Here is a 15399-nt window from a genome sequence, read left to right on the forward strand (position 1 = left end):
CGGCAGCTTTCCCGGGCATGGCCTGTCTGCCTGAGCACTGAAGAGTAGCAGGAAGCGGTGAGTTAGCTGCCATCTTCATGGCCAACAACAGTCAGAGCTGTCCTGTGCTCTCATCCCAAAGCCCTGATGCATGGCTCAGGTACATCCCTTGCCTGTGTGCACTCATCTGCCACATTTCCCTCTCTTTTCTCTTCCTCAACTCATCCATGTTCTCTCTCGCAACATAGCTTTGGTACACCAAAGAAAACAAGGCAGGAAGCAAACAAATGACAGAGAAGAGAAGGTTGATCCGTATCCTTGCTCAGGAGATGGCCATGCCTGGTTGGGAGCAGATGCCAGAGGCAAAGACCATCTCTCTCCTCCTCAGCCCTGGACTAAACCATGCTCTCTGCTTCGTGTGGCACCTGGTTAGTCGCAGATTTAAACTCTCTGTTCCAGAGATTGCCAGAATTTATTGAGTCCTTCCAGGCATTTTTTCAGGAATGGCTCAATCAGACCACTGTGACCACCACTGTGAAAACTTTCTGGCAGACATCCATGTCAACAAAGGACAGAGTATGGCAAAGGCCTGAGCCCTGAAATCACAGGAAGGATATCACAGTCATACCCTCTACCTTGTGCTGCATGGCTGTGTTTAATTTGTATGCCCTCGTGGAAGTAGGCAAGGGACTGTGCACAGATGGTTGAGTTACATCTCCTGAAGCGAAGGGGTTTGTTCTGTTTGCTTTCAGAGAAAGCAATGAAATGCTGACCTTAATGGCATTTCCAGTACTGAAAATCCAGTTGCGCTTTTTCTTTACTCTTCTGGCCTTTCAGAGAGGCTGGTGGGATTTTTCAAGGTTGTCTTATTTAGCTGAGTTTCTACCATATGGGCTTTTTTTCTTTCTTACTTAAGTGTGGGAATTTCTCATGTGAAGTGTACGTTTTGGTTCATTGATGTATTGGCAGACGAATTTTACGGTGAAGCTTAAAGCCACTGCCACATGAAGTGAGGAGTAAACACAGACACTAAAACACTCTTTTGAGAGTTTTAAGCAGAGTCACCACTTAATGATGCAGGTGCAAAGTTCAGGGAAACTGTATGATTAAGTAATTTACTGCCAATGTAATTTTGCAAGTATTATTTTTTACATTGCTACTGTGGTTGTTTTACTGTTGAAAACTGAAATTTACTGTAGAAACTGAAACTTAAGCAGCTCTCTCTTCCTCTGTATTTCTGCTTTTGGTGGCACCGGGTCTCTGCTTGGCGTTAGTCCTGGCGTTGCCAGGCAGAATGCCTCAGGGAGAGGGCAGAGGATTTGCAAGCAGGAGGACTGCATCCTCCTGTGCAGCTCTACAGTCTGTGGTACTCTGGCCGCCCCTCCAAATTGTTCTGTGTCTCTGTTTGGTCCATGAGCAATTTTGGGGAAAGGACTTTTCATTGTGTAATATCTCCGTGACACATGGCAGAAAACAAAAGACCTAAATATCTGCTGGGAAAGCCAACTGCTGTAATGCAAATAATTGTGTGCAGTTAATCAATTTTCTCCCTTTTTTTGTGTGTTGTTTTTCCACACAGAGCGATGAGGCAAGAGAGAAGTTTTTTGAAACAGAAAAATGTGATTGCGTAAACATCATTGTTGGCAGGAGGACTCGGTGGATTCAGGTAATAATGTGACACTGCTTTTTATTATGCTTTAAAAACTGGCTGGGTTTCAGGCTGACAGTGGCCCTTTGTCAGGGATTGAGGACTAGAGGAAGGTGACAAGGTATAACAAGACCCGGTGGCTGGCTGTTAAATTAATTCAGAGCAGGGGAGAGGGTGTGAGTGTTCCCGCAGCATGGGTGATTGCTGAATAGGACAGCGCTGCTGGGGTTGTGGTCGCTTCAATCCTTGTGTCAGGCTGTTGATTCTGAAGCTGTTTGTTTTTTTTTTTCTTTAAAATGTGGGGTGTTTGGGTTTTTTTTTTTACCCTAAGAGAGTCTCTAATTCAACCTCATACAGCTGCATTGACATAGTCAGGGAAGCTTCATGCTTGGTTTATGGAAGAAGGTCAAATGATTAGCTGTCCCTTCAGACTGCACAACTCTGAATCTATGAATATTTCCCTTGAATTCCCCCTTTTAAAAGATTTCTGGATCAGGGCAGATCATTATCTGCTAAAAGACCCAGACCTAGACCTTTGCTGCTTTAAAGGACTGTGGCTGGTTTTTTTTCTGAGTGTAAATGAAGACAATTTCGTATTGCGAGGCTGTAGGAAACCTAACGTGTGATGTTTAAGCATGCTACTGACATGTTTGTAACAATCTTATCTTAAAATAATGGATTTTAATGTGCTAATGTCCTGTTTTGTAGGAAATGTAAGTTGCTGGCGAAAATTCGTCTCCTGTGTTTTAAATCATTTAAACTATTTCCCTCACTGAGGGAGGGTGGAAGATGAAGGAGGGGACTTTACAGTGCTAATTGCACTCCGTATTCATAATTGGGGCCAGATTCTACCCTCAGACTTCTTAGGCAATCCCAGTGAAGTCATCAGGCTTTTCACAAGCACGCGGGTTTTCCCCACATGTATTTGATTCCAGGATAAGGGCCTACAGTGCTCTTTATCGTGCACTGATTTCTCACATACGTGAGGAGATAGGAAAAGCCTGCATCTTTTTCAGCATAGCCTCTTGGTTTCCAGCACCAATTGGATAGATCACACCGTATTTTGTTGAGCAGTGGATCGGCAGAGCTGGTCGCCTTAGCCTGTGCTGCCTTGAACTGGCGAGCCCTTTGCATTTTCTTTGTTAGGTGCTAGGTGAGAAAAATGCAGCTGAGGCTTTGCATTGCTATAGTCATGACCAAGAAGGATGTTTAAATAGCTCATGAGTAAGGTGTGGATTTGATATTTCCTAGAGCCAGCTTCTTTTTAGTATTAACTCGCATACTCTGGGAAGATAGTTGCTGTATCAACATTGGTATAATGACGCATTATTAGGAAATCAATATCCAGTCATAGAAACAAGTCCTGCTGTAAGCAGTTGGGTGCTTACAGCTGTGACTTTGTGTGTATTTGCAAATGTAATGGGCTTTTTTTTTCTCTCGTAGCACTGGTAACTTGGATAAACACTCTATGTGTGACTCATTGCAGAACATAAACTTATTTTAAAGGAGCAAGTGTGGGATTTGCTGAATATCCTATTGCCTGCATCCTTGAATACTTGCATTAGGTCATGATTAATCTTAAATTGGCCAACCTGAGAGGAAAATTACTGCTGATCTCTCATAGGTGGCTTCAGAAACAAACATTAGGATGGAAATGCTTTAAAAACTTAAGTAGTCATTAGAGTTCTTGAAATCAGAAAGCAAATATATGGTACAATGCCTTCTAAAATACAACACTTGAACACTTTTTTTGAATACTTTAAGAGCCTGCTTAGTTATCACAGGAAAAGTAAATATTTTCATTCCTTTTTCTTTCTCTCTCCCATTCCTCATTCTTTTTCTCTCTCTTTTTTCCTCTTTTTTTCCTCAGAACCTTCTTAATTTGGTGGGACGGGGGACCCGATGTGCCTAGAAAGCCCTACTTGGGAGCAGGAGATGACCTTGCTAATTGTCCTCCTGTTGTTAGGTTCATTCTTAAAGTCCTTCAGCAGTGTCAGCATGGAGTTGATGTAATCCAAACTGAACGCTCCCTGTGCGCATGTGTGCGTGAGCGAGATGTGATGGGCACTGCAGCAGCTCCTGGACTGGTCAAGAACACATCTATTTTTTAATGTGGTAGCCCAAGCATGGGCAATGAGGGATGTGATCCCTCCGTGTGTGTGTGATTGTGGGCATGTAGGGATGCGAGCTCACAAGACACAAGCACCTCGATCTTCTTCTGCACCCTTGATGGGATGGCCATGGTCCCTAGTGCATCGATCGAAGGCCACCACTGGAAGGGAGCGAAGGAGGAAGATGGGGAGCGGAGGAGTGGGGGGCTGGGTGGGGAAGAGGGAGCTGGGGAGAAAGACACGACTCCAGAGGGAAATACTCTGTGCTTTGCAGTTGCTTGTGTGGATAGAAACCAGATGGTGCGCTGGAACACCCGCTCGCTCGGGCGACGGCAGAGCCAAACATATGGTTAATGGTTAGGAGAAAGAGCTTTGCGAGCCAGGGCTTTGCTGACTGCCTCGCGTTACAGATTGTTGCAGTGTGTCATTACATTGCCAAACTAAGTGCTTAATACCCGCTGCGGGCGCTTGGGCAGGCATTTGCAGGGAGGATGCGGAGGCTCCCTGGGCAGGGCTGACATCACATGCGTCCCCCTCCTGCCACACCCCCCCACGCCCCCTTTCCGCACTGGAAATGCCTTAAATATCCCCTTTTACAAACTCCAAGCCTACATCAGGCAGTTTCCCCGTTCTGCGTGTCTGTAACCGGTTTATTTCCAACAGCGTATGGTTGGCTTTACCTTGTTTTTGTGCTGCCTTTATTTTTGGGCCCCCAAGCAGCCAAGTTCACCTAGGCTGCAGCACCGCACTTACATGCCTGGCATCCGAAGTTCCTGCTCTGGGATCTTTGGGCGACACCAGGCCCATGTTATCTAAGGAACTGCTGAGCTCATTCATCTCCTTTTCACGGCCCGCTTCCTTTTATTTTTAGCCAAATCCGTCAGGCCTGACAGGCGGGTAATTTGAGCCAGAGAAAGGGCAAAGCTCCAGGTCCTTTCCACAAAGCAATTCTTCTCCTCCCTCCTGGGAAGGCTCCAAACTTGGCCTGCTCCAGGCAGATGGATTTGTTGAGTCATGTGAGATCATTTACACAAAAACACAGCGAGGCAGTGAAAAGGAAAGAAAAAAGAGGGGAAAAAAAAAAAGGAATGATGGGGGTGGGGGGGATGGGGAGGGAAGGGAAGGGGTGGGAGAGCGTGAGCTGCCGGGGCTGCTGCTGCGAGCGAGCGTAGGAAATGTGCTGCGAGGCAGCTAGACAGAGGAATGCAGCAGATTCATTCTTGTATAAGGTAATGTCTCGTTTACAGTACAGGGTGGAGCCAGCACGGAGGAGAAATCACTCGAAAACAGATTACTCATTTAAAACAAAAAATCCTCCTTCAAATAAAACGGTAATAATACCACTCATAAAAACAAACAACAAAAAAAACCCCCCACCACCGCCACCAAAAAGGCAACAGAACGGACCGAGAAGCAAGACATGCGCACGGGGAGCGCAACAAAGGCGGCGTTGTTGACAGCACCGGATTACAGTAGCGGTAAACTCCGGACTGGGAGGTTGCTGGAAAACGAGTTTGCTCCGTGATGCAACTGGAGTTTGCTTTGTCTGTCCGCCAGTGCGAGCGGGGCGGTGGGGGCCGGGGAGCCCGGCGGCGGCGGCAGCGCTGGGGACGGGGATGTTTGCGGGCGGTGGGGAAGGATGGAAGGAGCAATGCGGGATCCCGAGCAGCGGGCAGAGGCTGCGCCGGGGCACGGGTAACGGAGGGAACGCAGCAGAGGGGGTGCATGGAGGAGGTGGGGGGAGAGACGCCTCTTGTTTTGGTTTTTGGGACTGCTTATAGCGTGATCTTCGTGACATCGGGGAGTAAATTGCGTTTGTTCAGCCAAGGGTTGGTTTTTGTTGCTTTTTGCAACCTAAGCTAACCCCAGCGTGTTGATTACGGCTTTTGAAAGTGGGTGGTAAGGCAGAATGTCAAACTTGGGGAATTTTAGGTCTTGATGCATCCCAGAGAATTAGGTTGTGTTAATTTATGCGGCGTTCTGACAAGATGCTTTCAAACCTTTAAGTAGGCATAGACTGTGTTTAAATATTGTTAACATAGCTTCCAGTTACTCCAGGTTTCTTAGCAAGGCAATATCTGAATATTAGTGTTTCGTCCCAGCAATGATTAAAAGTCAGAGTAGGAGCAGAAACCAGGACTAGGAATTGGTAGAAAATATGTGCAATCAGACAAGTCCAAGGCAAAGCGTATCATTAAATTCTCAGCTGCAGTTCAGGAACTCCTGGGAGCATGTAAAAGATGGGTTTGTGTTTTAACGTGACCCTTCCCTCCCCACCGAGCAGCATGTTCTGCACACTCTGCAGTGGCGTCCATTGAGGTGGTTTCCTCTGGGGAGGGTTTTTCTGGAGCCTGCCTCCTTCTGCTTGACTTTTTCTTCCCTTTTTTCCCCTCCTGCTTCTTTTTTACACTTTTATCTGAAGGATGGCTGGCTTTCTCAGCCCGCTTGCCCTGCTGGGCTGTGCCGCCAAGCACTGTTCAGTGTGGGAAGAGCCTTCACTTCTCACATTTAAGAGTTTTCCCACTTGATGGAAACCTTTTGTCTTCTGTGTCTCTCGATCAGGCCACCTCGTTAATCACGCTAAAGGAGCACTTGGCAGCACCTCTGCTCCCGCCTGGGGTCCTGCACTGCACAAACCCGTGACAGAGTCTCAGTCCCTCACAGCTTGTGGCTGATGTCCGGGGAGAGGATCAGTAAGGGGATAAGAGTGTAAGGATGAGAAGTATGGCCAGGCTTGGGACCTAGACCGTGCAATAAGCTGTGGCCGTAGCGTGGCAGCTTTTAACGAGGAACGTCTGTAGATTGCTGTGAGATCCTCAGAAAGGTCCCAGTAAAGGACAACGTTGTTATTTGTCCTGTTTGCATAGTTCCTGTAACTTTCTTTCTCCTCTTCCCCAAAATACCGAATTACCCTACGGTGTCTATGGCTGTGAGCAGCATTTCCCATAGTTACCCAGAGCTGCAATTCCAGTTCAATTCTCACTTTATAAAGCTAATCTCTCAGCAGTGGCTGTGGGATTTCCAAAAGAAAAGATGCCTGTGAGGAGCCAAAGTTTTAAAGATTTTTGTCTTGGTGGACAATTGTGCATCACTCCTCTGTTAGCTGTTCGTGGTCGTTATTGGTCGAGAGCTCAATAGCTTCATCTCTATTTATGGCTCTGAGAAGACTTGTAGTTTTTTTCATTCCCCTGCAGAGTGCCCCACTCCACAGTATTTCCTTTTTCCGCTCCAAAGATGCTGCATGTGTCGCTTTCTGCATCTTTACATCGGACAGCCAGCCCATCTAGACAGGTTTTAGGAACTGTTCATGACCTGACTATCAGGAAAATCAGCCTTACTCTTCCTTCCCCTGCTTTCACAGCCGCTCAACTTCCTCCACTTCTTCTAAAAGTGTGTTGTCTATAAGATGCTATCAGCCCTGTAATTTTTTAATCTCGCTTCTCCTATCGTTTCCATTCTTCTGCTCTTACTGCCTCTTCCTTTATCCCACGATAACCAGAAATGTCTCTCCTGCTGGCACCTTCCCTCCTCGCACGTGCTGTGGCGCTCCCTCCTTTGGGATCTGAGAAGGGATGAGTTGTGAGTTCATACGTGTCGTATCGTGTCCTGCGCTTGGCTTCAGTTTGCACAGGCAGAGAGATATTGTCTATGCTAAGTTTTCTTTCATTGCTGCTTTCAGAAACCAGCTCTCTCACCACTGAGGTTGGAGGATGAGCAGGAGGTCGTCAGTGCCCCCTCACCAAGGCAGCAGAGCCTGTTCTGTCCTGTTCTGTTCAGGGAGGCACTGAGGACCTGTTGCTGAGGTTGCTCAACCTCCTGCTGAGGTTGCTCTTTCCCAAGTGATGCGACTCTTAGCCAGGAGTTTGCTTGCTTTCCTACAAGCTTGAGAGCACCGAGTTTTCCTCCTTCCAAAGACCTTATTCTGTGCTTGTAATTGTATAACCTTCCTCTATAAGGAGAGACACTCTGGGAGGGAGGTAACCCTCTACTTTTGAGCTGAGATTATCCAGCTTGACAGGACTGGATAGAAGTTCCCTCCCACAGAGGCTAACTTTCTAATTCTCCATGGAGTGGTCAGTAGGCTGAGAGGTGATAGCTAAGATGACCTCCTCATCATATCACGAGTGTTTGTTTATGGGACTTGTGAAATAACTTCAAAAAATATATAAATCTCTGGCCCTGACAGCTTCCCTCTTAGAGAAAACCTTAAAAGTTACGGTGTAGCGGTGGCAATTTCCCCTTCTACATGTATGCATCTACAGGGCATCCCAGGGGAGAGGAGGGATTTGTTCAAAACAGATTAATCTAAATTTCCATGGAGCTTTTTTAAGACATTAAATCTATGTCAATGAACTGGTGCAGTGGTGCAGCACAGGGCTGTTTGTAATGTATTCGGAAACGGAGCCCTTTTCTGGTTGCGGCCAAATCCCATTAACTGTGATTTCCCTGCTTCCTTTTTCCTCCTGTCGAGCCTTCTGGATAGCAGCTTCTCTTAACAGCTTGTTTGGAGAATCTGCTCTGAAAGTCTCCCAGCCTCTCAAAGCAAGGAAAACTCTGGGAGCAGCCTGTCTCCTGCTCATCTGACTTCCATTTCTGCTAGAAAGTCTCCGTTGGCCGAAGACCACACAAGCTTAAATCTCTTCCCCTTCCATTCGGTCGAGTGCAGCAGAGGCAGAAGTCCTTTTGGAGATTAAACTTTACCTGTTGGTTTCAGTGAGACATCAATCCAGACAGCACAGTGTGTATAAAATTGGCTTCTTTAATTCCTTTGGAGCATCCTTATTGATCAGAGTTGTCTGAGAGTTTCTAGCAAGGATGTGCAAGCACCCTCTGACACTGCCCTCGCGGTGGTGGAAGGGTTTTCAAGTTTGTGTTAAAAAATACCAAGTTATTTTAAGGCTCTGTCACTCCATTAGCTTTACTCTGATAGTTCCTGTAAGAATTACTAACTGCTAACATGATCCTTCAGGTTTTTTTTTGCCTTGACTCTGTTATAAACCAAACTAGTGTCGTCAAAAGCCGCTTCTGATCACACGCCGTGAAAAGATGGGCTTTTACCTGTTTGCAGCCTCTGTGCAAGTAATGGGGATATAATGTTGCTCCTTGATAAATTAATTCATGTTTAATCGATATTTGTGGGGGCCTTATTCGGCTTTAAGTGGATGTATCACAGCTCTTGAGGCATTTTGGTGGCTAAACAGCTGAGATTAGACACTCCAGTTACTCATGCCAGTTGTTTTCTGTGTCCATCCTGAACTCTGTGTGTTACAGAAGTATTTTTAGTTTTAGCCTTGTCAGATTTGTTTAAGGGAAAGAGACGTCCTCATTTTTCAGGGATGTTTATCTGCGAGTGAGTAGAATGATATTAGTGTTTTTTCTCAGTTGATCAAACGCTAAGTGCTAAGATGAAAGGCCTGCTATTACTTGCAAAAGTAAGGCTTGCTTTTGCAGGAGTAGAGCAATTTATCCTCTGCATCCGCTTCTCTAATTGCAGCCTGTAGAGACCCTGAAGAGTCCTGCTAGTCAACGGTTTCCTTAGTGTAGCCAGTGAAAAAAACAGATTTAAAATGCATTTGGCTGATGCTCAGTTCCACATTTAAATACCTCTTTATTATCATGGTCACAGCATAAATAAATACGTTTGATAGCTTACTTGATCATGCAAATGTCGAATGTCTTTGTCCTTCATCAGAATACTCCCTCTTACCAAAGAGATCTGCTGTCATCAGCCCCAAGCTGTTGATTAGGTAAAAGGGCATGCCTCACATGAGAAAATAAGCCAGAAGGTAGCTTCTTGTTAGAGAATAATGAGATTTCTTTCAACAACTTCAGCTTGTTGTTTTCCATCTAAGTAGTTTCTCAAAATGAATAATAAAATACTAAAAAATAAAGTTGTCATGCCTTCTGGGAAGGTGGCAGAAATAATTAACATGGGTTATCTGTCCACTTGTCTTCGGCTTCATGGCTTATCATCTTCCATGAATGGGTTTGAAGCCCCTGCAGTGTGCTTGGACTGTGCTGGACCAGCTGAGACCTGTTACCACCCTTCTTGATGCTATTCCCTGTGATTATTGGTGTGTGGATGGGTGGCAAACCTCAGATGGCTATGACAAGATAACACGTCCTCTTCTTGGACACACCACTTAGGAACAAGCGTCAGTGAAGCCCCTTTCATGGCTGATGATGCTGGAGGCAGTGGGACCATGTGCTTCTCCTGCAGCAGACATCTCACATGGGTAACACCATGCTGCTGAGGGTACGTGTGGCACAGCCAGATTCGCTCAGCTGTGCTTTTTGAGAGTGAGAGGTTAAAAGGACAAGGGTAAAACCACGGTCTGAAGCAGGCTCTTGCATCTGGCAGGTCTGTTCTTGGGCGACGCTCATTTGGTTACGCAGCTGAAGTGCAGCGAGAGGTTTCACCCCTGCCCACGGGCTGACGGTCACACACCCAATGGGAAGTTATTTTTCTGCTGGGTTTTGCCCCTTGTGAGTGTTGTCACTGGAAATAACAGCAAATAAAGGATCAGAGGTTTATGGAGCATCATGGCCTGTTCACCATTTAAAATAACTCTATGATTAATTCTCCATAAGACAAAGGGGGAGAGGAGTTTGTGCCCTAAACTCTGGAGAATTTTAGGCATTTAATGCTAATTTTAACCCTGGAGCATCAGTGAATTAAGTAGAGCTCAAAGTGCTGCATTTAGCCTTCACTGGGAAATGTTGGATAGCATTGCTGGAGGTGTGCTGACAGCAGGGAGTTCCCACATGCATGCAGTGGTGCTTCTAGGAGAGCTAAAGGTTGGTATGTCCAAACAGAAGTGGAGATGCACGCGAGTTGGGGACACGTATTTTGACTTTTTTCAGTACAGTAGGTGGCAGGAGAGACAAAGCGACAGCTTGGCTGATGCAACTGCTTGTCCCCATCCCACAAATAGCAAATGAAGGCCTCACCACGTCAGCACCCAGTAACCCTGTGAGAAAAGTGATGTGTTGCCTGGAGCTTTTTGTGAGGTCTGTCACCTGATGTGGTAAACACGAGGGCATAAGAAGGTGGAAACATTAGACGTGTGTATTGCAATGCCCATGTTAAATGTCACGCTGCGTGTCTTCTGTTTGTACAATGTCTTCTGATAGGCGTCAGGAAATAAAGGTTTTATGGCAGCCTAAGCCAGTCCCATCTGTTCATCCTTTCTCTTTCCCCACAATGTCCTTGTCCAAGACTTCTTGCATTCCCCTTTGTGGCAGCATTGGTGCTTGTGAAGCCATGCCATTTATAGAATCATAGAATGGCAGGGGTTGGAAGGGACCTCTAAAGATCAACTAGTTCAACTCCTCTGCAGAAGCAGGGTCACCTAGATCAGGTCACACAGGAACATGTCCAGGTGGGTCTTGAAGACCTCCAAGGAAGGAGCCTCCACAACCCCTCTGGGCAGCCTGTGCCAGGGCTCCCTCACCCTCACAGTGAAATAGTTTTCTCATATGTTTAAGTGGAACTTTTTGTGTTCCAGCTTCATCCCATGACCCCTTGTCCTGCTGCTAGATACCATCATAAAAAGTGCTGCCTCAACCTCCTGACACCCACCCTTTAGATATTTATAAATGTTAATAAGATCCCCCCTCAGTCTCCTCTTCTCCAGAATGAACAGCCCCAGTTCCCGCAGCCTTTCCTCATCAGGAAGATGCTCCAGTCCCCTGATCATCTTGGTGGCCCTGTGCTGGCTTCTCTCCAGCACTTCCCTGTCCCTCTTGAGCTGAGGAGCCCAGAGCTGGACACAATACTCCAGATGAAGCTGAGTTCCATGAGCTGCTTGATGAACTGAATCCAGCTGACAGCTCACTAAACTAAAGACATGGTTGGATTTTGTGCAACTCAACAGAACCATCTTCACCTCATGCAAATGAAACTAGTGTTGAGGGAAAGGAGCCAGTCACAGGGATAAGGGACTAACAGCTTCAGGCTGCAGGAGAGCTGCACCCTTGACCTACCACCCCTGTCAAACATGATGGAGGAGGTACTTCTTTAATGGATAGCAAAGTAGATGCTGACGACTTTTTGAAGCCAACGTCTGATATTCTTGGACTTCTGACCTGCAGGCAGATAAAATAACCTTAAAAGCCTGAAAAAACAAGTCCCTTCTAAGCATTCAAGTCTTTACTAATGGAGAGGCAAACCGAAGAAGTTAAATCAGTGGTGTTTTCCCTTCTGTCTCTTAGACATATGTCTCCTTTTTAAAGGTGAAAGGGATGTTCCTCATCACACTTCAGTTAAGATGAACAGATTGTTTCCTTTCATACTTATGGGAGATTTGGCCTCCCATTGCACACAAGGACAAAATCTGCTCTGGCGTGTGTGTAACTTGAGCAAAGTCAATGAGGTTGCATTTGTAAAACGGAGAAGGTGATTTGGCTCAGGGTTTGTAACTGGAGAAAGGAAGCACTTTTGTCCATTGATTTATAGGGAATTAGTGGATGCCTAAAATAAGGCCACCGTTTGCTGTGGTTTTTTTCCAAGGGCTGTTCTCTGAAGGACTTCTGGTCATGATGGAAACAGCTTCATTGTGTAGGCTTGTCAGAGGGCATCGAATTTGCCTTAGAGCCAGAAAGAGCAGACAGGATTTGATTCATGCTCGTCAGAGGAACCTTTACTACACTTAGCAGCTTCCGATGATGACTTTAGAACTCCTTTTATCTGTACTTGAGCATAAACTTTGAATTCCAGCATCTCAAAACATGCAGTTTTCTGATGGCCTGAGTTCTATGTATTCATTTGATCTGAAGCCCTGTTAACAATTCCATTAGTTATGAAACCAGTGGTCACGGGAATGGAATATAAGATTTTCACCAGCTTTATGTCAATACATGAATGTTGATTTTGTCACTGAAGGAGACTGAGAATTGAACTGGAAGTTGTAAAACTGTCGATGTGATGTAGTGGCAAGGACAAGACATCTGTTTAGGTACTTGCTCAGTTGTCTTTGCTGGAGAGCCTGTCTGGCCCACAGATAGAACCTGAACGCTCCCAGGCATCTCCAAGAGGATGAAATATCACCCTTGTACTGATGAGAAATGGAGGCAGGAACACTGTGATTTATTGAAGGTCAGGGAGGAAATTTGAAAGGTTGGGATCTAGGTCTCTCCTACCACACCCCATGAATCTGAATCCTGTGATTTCCAGCATGAGGAAATTTACTTCCTCTCCCCTGATAAACACGAGACTCTTCTCATTGGAAAAATATCTGTTCTTATCACGGGAGGTGCAGGCACACGTTTACAAAATTGGAACCAAATTTAAGAGTCGTTGCCATAAAAAACTGGCAGGTTTAGAGAGTAGCTAGTTATAGCTGTAGCGTGCAGGATTAAAACTGAAAATGGTCTGAGAGGCACTAGCAACACTTGGTAGCTGCTTTGTTGTTGCTTTATGTACAACTCTGTGTCTAGTATCTGGACCAGAGGAGGAACACCACACCACACCAAGTCTGTGCAGGTTTTGGACTGTTTCATCCCTGCATCTATGGGCTGCAAGGACAGGTCTTTTCACAGAATCTTAAGGGTTGGAAGGGACCTCAAAAGCTCTTCCACTCCAACCCCCCTGCCAGAGCAGGACCACCTAGAGTAGGTCACACAGGAACTTTTCTCGTAGGAAAACCATTTGTAAAGAATAGGACCTTGTTGGCCAAGTTTTCCTTGAATAGGCTGGTTGGTATCCTGCAGATACAGATATATGGGTGTAAATTGTATGGCTGGAAATAGTTAATTGTTTCTGTAACTAGATTTAACTGTGGAGTGCCATGCTTGGCAGAGAGTATCAGGAAAGAGTTCCTGTTATTTTAAAGCAGTAGTTGTCTGAGGCTAATTAAGAGAAACACGCCAAGTTGAAATACTACTTTCTTAAAACGAATTTCCATAAGCAGCTCGTAGATGGGTTTATGCTGTGCTGGAAGAAGCCTGACTGTACTTTAATGTAGACACTTGGATTGGTGATTAGGAAAAAGATTGTTAAACAACTGGAATTTAAATACCAGTACAGCTTCATTGTAATAATTTCCCTAAAGGCAGATCAGTAATTCTGCTAAATAGAGAGTTTAATAGACTTTAATAATGTGTGCTTTGGAGACCCTATACACAAAGGAATAGTGCATAAAACATTCATTACGGTAAACCGCTACCTTTGCGTGCAACCAAGAATCTGTTGGAAGGAAACTGGCACCGTTGTGTGTAGCTACACAAGATGATCAGGGGACTGGGACATCTTTCATATGAGGAAAGGCTGCGGGAACTGGGGCTGTTTAGTCTGGAGGAGACTGAGGGGATCTTATTAACATTGACAAATATCTAAAGGGTGGGTGTCAGGAGGTTGGGGCAGCACTTTTTTCTATAGTAGCTAGCAACAGGACAAGGGGTAATGGGATGAAGCTGGAACACAAGAAGTTCCACTTAAACATAAGGAAAAGTTATTTCCCTGTCGAGGTGAGGGAGCCCTGGCACAGGCTGCCCAAGGAGGGTGTGGAGGCTCCTTCCTTGGAGGTCTTCAAGACCCACCTGGACATGTTCCTGTGCGACCTGATCTAGGTGACCCTGCTTCTGCAGGGGGGTTGGATCAGATGATCTCTAAAGGTTCCTTCCAAGCCCTACCATTCTGTGATTCTGTGTTACACATGGTTGGATGTTAAGGGGCAGAAGTCATTATCACCTCCTTACTTATCCCTTCACCTATTGTGATCAAAGTTGCAGCCAGTGTTGTTTTACCTGACAGTGGATGAGTTACCCTGGGCAGACATTAGTTTATGCTTCTAGAAGTCCTTTGCAGGCAGGAGGGCCACGGTGCTTCAAAGGGCTTTTGTTTTCCTTTGATGTGCCCCTTTGGTGTTAAGAGGTGACTGGCAGGAAACAAGGAATAACCTCACTGAATAAAAAATAAATAAATAATAACAAAAGAAGCAGCCTTAGCAAGCAGCTCTAAGGGAGCTTAGCGTTGGGTTTTGATTTGATTTCACTGTGCTGCTGCTGAGGGCCCTGCTGGAGAACAGGCGAGAAGGAGGAAGGAGCAGATGCTTTCCGTAGAACAGTAGGGCATTTATCTCTTTTAATGAGGTAACATCATTAGTGCTGACAAAGTGCTGCAAATCAATACATGTAATGGACTGCTGCTGTCTTTCAGTAGTGCACAGGCTGTTGTACTTCTGAGCATTCAAATCTGCTGAATCACAGGTCAAGGCTTTATCTCCTGTCTGATGCTGCTTTGGGGTGTTTTTTTCTGTTTTAACAATTTTGCTTTTCCCCTCTTCCTAATTTTTGACTTCACTCTCCAAGAACCGGAGCCCACCTCCAGGAAATATGTTGGGGCAGGCAGAAATGTACTGATTTGACGAGCATGGGAACTCGTTGAAATGCCACGTACGTCTGTTGCGGTGCAAGGACCTTCTCTTTTAATTGGAAACAGTGAGGTTGCTGATGTCTTTTTGAGCCCCATTCCTTCAGCCTAAAATGGCTGCAGGTTTTGTTTTGGGTGTTGGGTTGGTTTGGTTTTTTTTTTCCCCTTGCCCTGTGCCTGCTTCCTTTAGAGCAGTGGTGTAATGTCAGCCACACTAATCATGTCAGCACTGTGGCACTGATGACCCTGACATTCAGCAACAAAGAGCTGCAGAAGAAAGGAGAGAGCGA

General features: G+C 45.7%; 1 protein-coding gene across 2 annotated transcripts in view; it reads left to right on the top strand.

The window, feature by feature from the left end:
• Positions 1–15399, top strand: part of BACH2 (BTB domain and CNC homolog 2) — a 205816-nt gene that overhangs the window by 45172 nt on the left and 145245 nt on the right. For both annotated transcript variants that reach the window (XM_061990982.1, XM_061990983.1), the window contains exon 2: positions 1559–1645. The gene's annotated coding sequence lies outside the window, so the exon portion shown is untranslated. The remainder of the gene's footprint in view (positions 1–1558; positions 1646–15399) is intronic.

The sequence above is a fragment of the Colius striatus genome, chromosome 2, assembly GCF_028858725.1.
Source record: "Colius striatus isolate bColStr4 chromosome 2, bColStr4.1.hap1, whole genome shotgun sequence".
In the NCBI taxonomy this organism is placed as follows: Eukaryota; Metazoa; Chordata; class Aves; order Coliiformes; family Coliidae; genus Colius; species Colius striatus.